Source organism: Argiope bruennichi, chromosome 9 (assembly GCF_947563725.1).
Source record: "Argiope bruennichi chromosome 9, qqArgBrue1.1, whole genome shotgun sequence".
In the NCBI taxonomy this organism is placed as follows: Eukaryota; Metazoa; Arthropoda; class Arachnida; order Araneae; family Araneidae; genus Argiope; species Argiope bruennichi.
In genome coordinates this window covers 84,931,567-84,943,620 of record NC_079159.1, presented here as the reverse complement: position 1 = coordinate 84,943,620, position 12,054 = coordinate 84,931,567, and positions in this window count along the sequence as shown.

The following is a 12,054-nucleotide window of genomic DNA, read 5'->3' as shown; positions in this document are numbered from 1 at the left end:
GGTTTATAAATTACCCTATTGAAATTTCTGCAGACATTGAAAAGGTTTTCCATCAATTAGGGATTGCTCACGAGCACTTAGATTTTTTTAGATTCTTTTTATCCTAAAGAAGACGAAGAAATTATTTACCGACATTGCAGTGTAGTTTTTGATGTATCATCAAGTTTTCAATATTTATTTCTATTGAATACCGGCCATTTCTATTAATACTTTGGTGACTGCTGGCTAACTGTGAAAATTGTTTGAGTATAATTTCAATTATTTCTTTAAAATGTTGCTTAATATTCAAGATTCCGCGAACAAAACATTTTCAAATATTCATTTGGATTATTAATTCAAATGCAATTAAAGTGTCTTTTAATAGCCTTACGCGTATTCTATTTACTCTGTACATGAACCTTTCTAATAGAGTCAACCTCCATGACATCATTGTATAATTGGTATAACCATAGCATCAGGGTAAACTGTTTTCTAATTGCAGGTTGTTTTTCGTGGTAGTGAAAACTAACTTAGATCACCATGAAAATCACACACATGATTAACAATTCTTCTTCAGCATTAAAAAGGGAATTTTTTATATTTGTTGATTTATATAAGTAATTTTATATTTTTTGAAACAAAGAAAGCAATTTGAATTTCCTTCCACAATGAATAAAACATTGTTGAAAATATTCAAATATATATATTTTTTTAATTTTCACATCTAGAGATAAAATTGTGAGAATACAGCTGAATTAATTTCATAAAGACACATTTTTAATGTTGAAATGACTGTCAAATTCAATAATTTTTTTGGAAAAATATATCTCCATGAAATAAAAGAAAAAAGCCTAAATTTCACTCAGTTTTTAATTAATTAAAATTTCAAAAAAAATCACATCACTAAAATGCACATTTTCAGACTCCAAAGTATATTTGTGCCATATTTGATAGATCAAAAACAAACAGTAATTTATACAGTTCCAAAACACATCAAAAATTGGTTAAGTTGTTAAATGTAACGATCTTTTGCTACATATTTCATTTATTTGAATTTATGAAAAACAGAAAAAAAATGCCAATAATTCTTATAAACTTACAATTTTTTTAAAACTCTCAAATTAGGAAAGGAAATGCATGGCCTGAAAGCAGAATTCAAAATTGATAGATATTCAGAAAGTTATTAACAGAGAAAAACGGATTTCTATACTTTCTGATAAGTAAAATTTGAGAATAATTTTTCAAAGAATATTTAAAACTTAACATTAGTAAAATTAAATTTAAACGATAAATTATCATAAAATTGATTTACATTTGAAATTATTACAAATCCTATTAATACGAAAAAAATATATTGTTTTAGATAACTGTTTCAAACAGAGTTGGATCTAATACTAAATAGGAATAAATATGTTTTTAAAACATTTGTGAAATAAAAATGTTTTGTTATTTAAAAACAAGAAAACATTACAAAGAATTTTTACTGAGTCAAATTCCAAAACATTGCTATCGTCACTCAATTCGATATCGATATTTTGATGAATTCCATGTTTCAGACTCCTCTCCATCTCCGAGTCTTAAAACCACATTTTTAGAATTATGTCTGTCAGGGAACAAAATAATTCAGAAAAGATTAAACTAGGCAGATTAACGTTGATATATAGCTTTCAACTTAATTTGTAGATTTTAAACAAATTTTGAACGAAATCTATTTATAAGAAGTTTATCTGGCTGTTGGAATGCAAGTAAACACGATATCGAGAAATCGAGAACGTTTAACGATTTAGTTAAACCTTCGCGAACACAGTTTCAGCATCTAAAGTGTAAAGTCAAATACATTAACCCTTTAAAGGGCCATTTTTTTTCTAATTATATTATGTTAAAATATTTTTAGGCTTGAAATTAGAATTAGAAAAGGGATTCATTTAGCTTATTAGATAAATTTAATTTGATTCATTAATTAATTTGGTTAATTAATAATTAAGTAACAAATCAAGGCATCATTTTGTGTGAGATAAAGAACTGAAGCATCTAAGTTTCTGACTTACTAAAAAAATGTGTCAGAACTTAGGCCAACCTACATAATTTCATATAAAGATTGATAAATTTGCTGGGAATCATACTTCCCACGGCCCTAGAAGGGGTTAATGTGTTGACTGTTTATGTATTTGTACATTCTCATACACGTGAAAGTAATCATACAAAATCACAGCAAATTAGATGCATGCATTTTGATATCTGACCCTTTTACTAAAATTATAACTTTATGCAAAGTTTTGTTTTTAGTCCACCAAAAAAAGCGTCCAAATTATATACTCAGTTTTGTCCTATATATTATGAAGCAGAAAATGCTCATGTGTGGGTATTTGAAAATAAAAATCTGAACAACTGTAACGATCATGACTTTGATCAAAATCCACAATTTTTATGCATCTGAAAAACCAATAACACCTTCATTTGGGTGTATGCTAGAAAAATTAAGGGACATTCTTCCTACTGGTTATGTATTTTGTGTGTGTGTGCGTGTGCGTGTGTGCGTGCGTGTGCGTGCATAGAAATAATATAAATTAGAATATTATGAAGAAGAATCAATTTTAAAAAGCAATTTGATTTATTCTAAAATATAAATTAAAAGGAAGCAAATACTACAAAGATAAAATAATAAAATATTCATAGATTATTACACACTCATTTAAGTTCATATCTCTCGCAAAAAAATGTTGGAATTTGCTATTAAAGGATTATTTTGAAATTATACTGAATATAATAGATTACAACATTTTAAATAAATCATTAATGATTCAAAGAATACTTATTAAATAAAGAAGCAAATAAACATTTATCTAGGCTCATCGAATTCCGCTATTTCAATGTAAAGGAAGGGAGGAAGTGAAAAAAAAATTATCTCTCTAAACATGTCAACATCTGATATCAAGCACGAATTGTTTCTTAAAAATATATGAAGAAATTGAAACCTCAAATAATAGCATTTTCTGTTGTCCAAAAAAAAAAATGATTTTCCTCAAATCCAGTTTCTTTTTAATATATAGCTCATAAAAAATTTAGATATGTTTTTGTGTTTAAATTCACCGACATAATTGCTATTCCGCACAGAATTTTCTAACTGCTTTCGTTTTTTATGGAGTAAACTTTTATATTGTGTTATGACTTACAAGATTGTATTCCGAAGAAGTTATAGGAGCAATTTATTTGATAAAATGAAAAATATCATTATTTTCTTTACTTCCGGAGAATATGAAAGGAAAAAATAGTGAGTTTCATTTCCTTTTAATCAATTGTGGAGCTGCTGACAGTCAAATCATCAATCATAGCGAAAGGTCCAAAAAATAGCAGTTGTGATTGATAAAGTTATCGACAGTTTCAACAAGAAAGACAACTACTCAAGACAGATATTTAAATGTAAAATAATGTCATGGAGTATATTTAATGTACATTAAAGTCATTATTGAACAGAAGTATGTCTGTTATATGATTTTGAATATGTTACTCAAGGTGTCAAATTCTGGAAAAAACTAAATATAAATCTAAATTTCATATTTGAACATTGAAATTTATCTCGGATAATTAATGGAAAAAAGAATAAGGGAAACGGCAAATTCACCATGATTTTATTTGGAGGCTTAATTTAATCTTATATATTTTTTATTGTTTAGTTAATTACTAACCGCCTTTGGTGACTAGTTGCTCATCAACAGCATTAATAATATTAATTTAGTCATGCTTATAAAATTTGATGGCTTACTTGATTTTATACCAACGAAAGAAATATTTTTAACTATATATATATCATAAGCAGACCATTCTGGTTAGTCAGCACTATCTGCAAATTGGCGAAATCGGTCTATTTATTAAAGTTGTAGCCATTTCCAAAGTTTTATTTTGTTATTTCTCTGTAAACCTTTCGATGCATGGAGGACTGGTAACCATTGATGAGGTATATAAAGCTTTCATAAGAAATAAAATCTTTTTAAATCGGTACATTGGTTATCGTAAAGAACTTTTTATCGGTTTTTCTTTCTATAAATTTTATTCAGTGAAGTAAAATTTTTGAACCTCCCTCAAAAAAGGAGGATATAACACTTTTTGAAAGCGGAGGGGGTGGGGTGGGGTGGGGTAACCATTGATTACGTAATAGGGAGCATGAACTTTCCAATAAAATAAAAAATGGAGGAAGAAAACCAGTTGTTGCGTCCGAGGAATCAACTATTTCATTTTCTTACTTATTTCAAATACATAGTCATTAAAATAATGTTTAGAATTTACTTTAGAGTTATTTTGATACACGTCATGTAACTTTGAAACATGGTTAAGGATACATTAGACGATGCGATTGTAAAAAAAAATCGAACAAAAAATGCGTGTGTGTGTGTTATTTTTATCTTTTAAGAATAATTATATAGCAAATAATCTTTTCCAAAAATAGTTTTTTTGGTAACTCTATATATTTACTGAATATTAGAGTTTTTTTTATATAAGATTGGCATTTCCATTTGCTTACATTTAGACAGCTGCATTATGGCACAGTTTCTTTTTCCTCCAAGTGTAGGAGTTTTAAAACACAACATGCACATGAAATTTTTAGTTAGAACCCTGAAACATTTCTTTTGTATAAACATATAATGATATAATTTTGCATGAATGGATGATTTACGAACCTTGGAATTTTTTATTGAGGACCTCAAGCAATATTGCTACAATGATTTAAAAATTTTAAAATGTCAAATAATTCAAGTGTGAATAAAAATTGTATTTTTAATAAATTTAAACCTGCAAAATATTGTTTAGAATTAAATTATCTATCTGGAAAAATAGATTTATGTTCTATTTTAATAAGCATTGAAGAATTTGAATTTTTATAACTTTTTTTTCCATTTTTTTTTATAAAGCGTTAACGAATTTCGAAGCAATTTTTTATAGCATTAGACTAAAATGATTAAATATACATGAAATTTTCGAAACAATACCTCAGAAAATAAGGAATTTTGGTTTCAACTTACATTGTACCTTTAATGGATAATAACAACATCCAACAAGCAAATATCTACCGATATATATAAACTACGATTACTGAAGAGGATACTATCTTGAGAGATTTTACTTCTCTTATTAAGAAAATATCTAAAACTGCTATTTAAACGCATCGATATGTCTAAATGCATATGAAATTAAACTAGTCATTGTTTAAAATAAGCTCATATAATTCAACGCTATAGATGTAAGAGATAAAGTCATTGTCCCGGAAATCACAAATACTAACTCCAAGTTGCGAAAATGGAGAAAACACGACTGAATAGATAACATGCAAGTTTAGGTTTCGGTGAAATTAACCTCCCTGCCAAATCTGCTGGTCGAAATCTGTGCCCTTGCCACCAACCACCAGCTAACAGTGTCTCAGATCTCGACCTGACGATTTGTGTGGTGGTTTGATCTGGTAAATACATCGCGATAATTATTCAGTAATATTTCATAGAAATCTAAAATCATTATAAAAATTTTATTGCTTGTTTATAATTGGTAAGTCAAAGAAAAAAGATATTATTTTGGTTAAAAGCCAAAATTATTTATTACAAGAAGCTTTTGGTAACCAGCACCTTAGTCGAGATCTGCGCCTGCATAACTAGCCATTTTTTATGCCATGTAAGAATTTGCATTAAGGCTATTAATTGATAAGATTTGGAAAATAATAAAACATGTATATTACAACTGATTTTTAATGAGAATTAAGCATTTCATTGTTATTGGAAAAACTATTTTATTATTCACTTAAAATTATTAAATTTGCGTTTAAATCGTTGAGTTCGACTTTAATTTCACAAGATTCATTAATTACGCTGTTGTTAACATCTTTAAGGATATTGTATTCTATTTAACTAATTGAAAGATTGGATAACCGTTTGTGCCCGATAGTTAACTCTAATTTTTATTTTTCTACTTGCTAAAAACTTCTTTTGCCCAAAGTAATAGAAACAGAAAAAATTGGAAAATTCGTCGCGCTACATTGATATATGTGCAAGACCTAAACCAAAAATCAGGTAGAGCCTGTGGAATATTAAGCAACGGTATCGTATCTATTCATTTTTTTAAGAGCCATTATTTCAAACTGACACTTTCAATTTCATATGTGAACTCGTACTTTTAAAAATCCTTAATATATTTAATATCGAAATCTTTTGCCGATATTTTTTTTTTAAATCAGCAACACTCAAATATTGTAAAAAACAAATCGATAGAGGAAACAAAATCATAACCAGCATTATCAAAAAATGAAAATTATACTGAACATTGAAATTCTGTAATTTAATTCAGCAGATATCAAGTTAGTTACCTCATCTGAATTTTCATCTGTTTCCTTTATTTTATTCCGTCTCTTTTACTCATTAAAACTCTTTTCTAATTCTGTGTTTAATTGAAATTTGTGCTCACCTGCATCTTGAAGCTTTTATAATTTACTATGTAATACAGCAATTTTGCTCTACAGTCCATTGACAAATCTTTATTTATTCTATTTATGTATATTAATTAATATCTATGTTTTAATACTTTATTTGTTCTATCTATGCATATTAATTAATATCTATGTTTTAATGCTTTATTTGTTCTATCTATGCATATTAATTAATATCTATGTTTTAATGCTTTATTTGTTCTATCTATGCATACTAATTAATATCGATGTTTTAATGCTTTATTTGTTCTATCTATGCATATTAATTAATATCTATGTTTTAATGCTTTATTTGTTCTATCTATGCATACTAATTAATATCTATGTTTTAATGCTTTATTTGTTCTATATATGCATACTAATTAATATCTATGTTTTAATGTTTTATTTGTTCTATATATGCATATAATTAATATCTATGTTTTAATACTTTGTTTTATCAATGCAAAATAGATTTTATTCCATATAAAAATCAAATTTTAAAATTTGCAAAATTAAATTATTTACTTTCTATGCAGTTTATGGATTTGAAAAATTGTAGCAGTTCTGTTATTGCTTCAAATAATTGCAAATACAGCGGCTAAATTGTTTGTCTTCGATCACCATTTTACATTAGAAAAATCATGATATTAGGGTGTGTTTTTTTATACGGAAAATTAATAATTTGAGGAACATCGGAAAGTTCGGAGAAAACAATGAAATAGTTTGAATTTCTCAAAAAAAAACTTTCTTTGTCATCTTTAATATTTAGATAAATGGCAAGTAAATATAAATGAAGTAATAGAATAATAGAAGAAGTTTTTCCTCATATAAATATTTTTCTTAAAACAAATTGTATGAAAGTGCAATTTTATTTCTACATTTTCTTTTAACCAACGAAGCTGTTTAAAATAAAATTTACTGAATCGAATGTCCGTACATTTACTGTTCTAAGAGATTCTTTTCTCTTTATGGTCTCCCATGCTTTTTATTTTATTCAAAAGAAATCCGCTTAGAATTGTAATCACGTGTCAATGCAGAGCTACTGCACTTGAATGAATCCTATTTTCTTTCTTTTAAGGAAAAAAACTTATTCCTATAGATAGAAATGGGGATTGACCTATTTCGAGAAAGATCCGATCTATTTTCAAATCTCCCAATAATGCTATTTTTATTTTCTTTCAATTAATGATAGTATGAGCAATATGCAATGAGAAAAATTATTCAAAATGTTTTTTTTCCACTAAGAAAAATATTTGTGCTGTTTCAAAATGAAAATATATCAATTCTAGAATATTAACTAATTGACTTCTAGAATATATCAACAATTGACTTAATACTAGAATATTGACTTATGACTACCTTTTGTTCTTTCATTTTATCAAATTATAAGCAGTGCAAGAACTAAGATAGTGTACGAATGATTGACATATAATTAATATGATTAAAACTAATGACAAATTGTACATTCATGTGATGACACGGGTTTCAGCGTTTTCGGAATCGAATTTTATCATTCTTGAGACGATTTTTCTGTTTATACAATAATTATAGAATATATTTACAATCTCATGTACTTTTCTATTTAAATTTATTCATTTTATTGCTCAATTAATGATGCTTATTTTAATTCTCGGTGTTTATTGTTTGGTACAATACATTATTTTAAGAAGTCTATCTCTCTCTCTCAAATATTATATACTGGCTAAAAAGTTTAATCAATACAATAACATCATAGGCTAATTTCACAACCATGCAGACCAGATTGGCGCCTAGAGGCACAAGCAATGCGATAAAAAAATATTAATTCATTTGCTAAATAAACAAATTTGTAAAAAATAGAATTTCTTTGAATTATAAAATAGTATGAAAATATTAATATTTAATCAAATATCATTAGTTAAATTCCTTTATTATCACGTTAACATAGTTATTATAGTATTTATAAGTAGCGGGTACCTAATTAAATAATAATCTGCACAAACGTGCTTACTGCGAGTTATAATAAATTAACAAAAATGCTAAAATTAAAATTTAACGATAAATAAATGACTAATATGATGTGATGGCACATATTCAAAAAAGAAAAAAAAAAGTGTATGTCTAGAAAGTATAAAGGTAAACCCTAATTAGATTATTAAATAACATTTATTCCATGAAGGGTTTTAGTTAAAGTACCCTTTATTTCCGGGATTAATTCTAAGACGCCTCTCAACTGATGATCAAGAGAATTGACTTTTCCCCCTTACTCTAGAGTAAGATTCTTGGCAAAATAAAAGGGATGGACCACCTGGTGAGGGTATCGAGCGTGAATGACCATGGCAGATCTCCGAAGGTCAAGGCAGAAGAAAGAGGGCATATATGGGATTGAGAGAGGTTAAAAGTTATTTTTTAATAGTTAAAACTATTTTTAATAAACTAGCTTGCTGTCCCCTTTTTGTCTAGGAATCCAAGGCAGCTGTTTAGTCACTATAGTTGAAAATCCGCTTTTGAAAGGGAACAGATCCCACTGGTGTCCGTATTAGAAAGAAACCTGGAGATGAAACATTAATCCATGGTAAAATCTTTTTAAATATGAATGGGTGACAAAATAATATGCTCATGATATTACTTAGGACTGCAAAACCATTGACAGCAACTTATGGAAAAATCTTAAGGTTCAAACGTTGGTTAGCTTCTCTTATTCACTGCTACGTTAATATATCACAGTAACTTCCGAGCTAGTATTGGTGTTAAAGTAATTCTTAAAATATGAATTTACCAGGAGATTGTCAATTTTTTATTTGATAAAATTCTTTTGACGTTTCGGTATCAGACCGATCGAGTCATATTATTCAGAAACTGATTTGCAAATTTAATTTCACCAATAACTCATATCAAATATCAGAAAATCTCAAATAATCTTTGATATACGATATAAGCATACAATATAGACAGAGATGTTTCTTGGTACCGCAGAAATAAATTCTTCGAACCTATTTATATAAGACCAGCATCATCATCACTTTATAAGCCTCCTGGCTGATATGTACGTTAACACAGAATGTCCCAAAAAATCATCTGCAAAATTTGTCACCTGTCAGGCAGGGGGGCACAAATGGAAAGAGTGACTGTTGGTTATTAGGGATTTCAATATTGATTATTTATTTTTTATTTGGAATTTAAGTAAAAGATACACAGTTTAAAATGCATAACATAGATTGAATGGAATGTGAAATTTCAATTGCAAAATACAAAACACCTTTTGCATAGATAAAAATAGGTAAAGCGTGTATGGCTTTGAACGTTAATATCTTTGAGAACTACTATAAGCATTTAAAAGGGTTTTTTTTCTTCTAATACTGTGCCTTACTTGATTTTGCGTCTATGGTGCTGCATATGATTTGTAACCTTATTACTAATGGAGTCGTGCTGCTGCGCTACTAAGAATTATTTTTTAAAGCAAACTGTGTGATACGCGCAATTTGGATATACCTTATTTTCACATAATTTATTGGCTAAGAAATCCTAGTATAAGATCTTCCCAGTGTATGATTTCATGTTCTTTTGTAAAAGTGATTTATTCTGAACCGACATCAACATTTAAAATTTCAAACGAATTTATTTTTGAAGCAAATAGCATATTTTATTTTCCGTTACTGCGTAGTGAAAGAGAAAGCTTCCGTTAGTTAATTGCAATAAAATGTAATTTGATTTGGTTAATATTCGAAAAATATTTGATTTATTCTGCAAATAACTTGCTAGGATGTTGAAGGCGTGGATAGAAATATAAACAACAATATTAATTAAGAACTCTTTGCACTAGGATGTCTCCTCTCAGGCACCATTCAAGACTGAGCATCATTTTGATATTTTATTTATTTATTTAAATTTTGATTGTTAAAAATATCTACAGAGTGGTAAGAAGATGTAGACTCAATTTTTATGAGGAAATTCAATTTAAAACAATCATATATATTTATTTTCCTATGCAATAAAGAAGTTTTTGTACTGGGTGAATAAATATGCATCGAATTACTTTTCCGAGAGCAAAAGTCAGTGCTGAAAATATAACTGTACTAAAGAAAAATTATTTATTTGAGGACCTTTGATTTACTGGAATTTGTAAATGATTTGTCTGCTGTATGTATATATATATAATATAATATAAAAGTATCTGTAACATCCATACCATTTATAAAAATACATTCAATCATCTCTTCTATAAAATATTTTTCGAATCCAAATTTACGAGTAAGTGAAAACATTATAGTAAATATTCAATTACGAGAAAGTTTGTTAAATATGCTGAATTCAGACGATCATTTTGAACGAAACTTTTTTAATAAAGAAGGCTAACTGAATTATTTAGGTTAGAAATATTTGGAATGATTTATCACATCACATAAATTATCAGCAGAATGTAGATGCAAAATTCTTTCTAATAATTCGAATAACAATAAAAGTACTTACCTGATTGATGATTATGATTTCTTCCAACAGCTGCCATATATAATTGTCATGTCCACTTCTACACAAAGGAAATTAAAATCCAATTAAAATATTCACAATAATTCGCACACAACAGAAAATTTGAACGGTTTTGTAAACAATCACAAAAATTACAATTAGATTATGCATAAAATTCTGTTTTACACTTTGATAAACATGGGTCGCAATAAGACGCCACGTGACTTAATCTCGTCACCAGCCGACGATCTAATTTCAAGCACACGCTCATGCGCAGAGTGAGGAAAATAGATTGGCAAGTTGTCGAATCCATATTATGAGTGGTTCTTGTTTCAAAGGTTTTATATGTAATTCTTAATCATACAATAACAGTTATTCATTAGTTTTCATCAATAAATATATCACATTTAAAGTACATGAAATTTTGAAATATGAGATAATAAGGTAGGATAACATCCTACGCTATCCTACCATTTTAGTTAGCTTTGCTAAAACCCGTTCTTTTGTTTCTAATTAAACGTTCCTTCCTTTTACTGTAGACATCGACTACTTAAGGTACTCATTCTCGGATTTTTTTCGTCTGGGTGAATTAATGTTTCATTCAGTCCTTGAGCTGAAAATTCCTTTTCTTCCATCAACAGGCTTTTTATTTTAAGTCCAAATTTTAATTCTTTTTGATGATTTTTAGTATGTATCGAGGATTACATTAAGAATTATTTGCAATTTCATGAAATATGTTGCTCTCTTCAGATTTTAGAGTTTTCTGAATATGTTTCAATTATAGAGTTCATTTTGGGAATTAAAAAAAAAGATTTTTTTGTGGATATTAAATGAAGGCCCATTATTACATCTATTTTATTGAACCATTCATTTAGTCTCTTGACATACCAATTTACTTAACTTCCTAATTAGATGACACATCCTATTTGGGACATTTTTTGTCATTTTAAGTTTTATAATGACAAAATATAATGAGTATTTGAGATATTGAAGCGTTTCTAAGTTATTACTGCATTTTTTAATTCTTTCATACTTGTACTTAATTTCGTATTCAAAACTAAATTTCCAGTAATTTGATGCGCGTTTAAGATCATATGGATGGATGCCCACAATTCAACAATGGTGTAAAAAAAAATAACATTTTTATTTAAAAAACATTAAGAAAAACTTTTTGTTTTCCA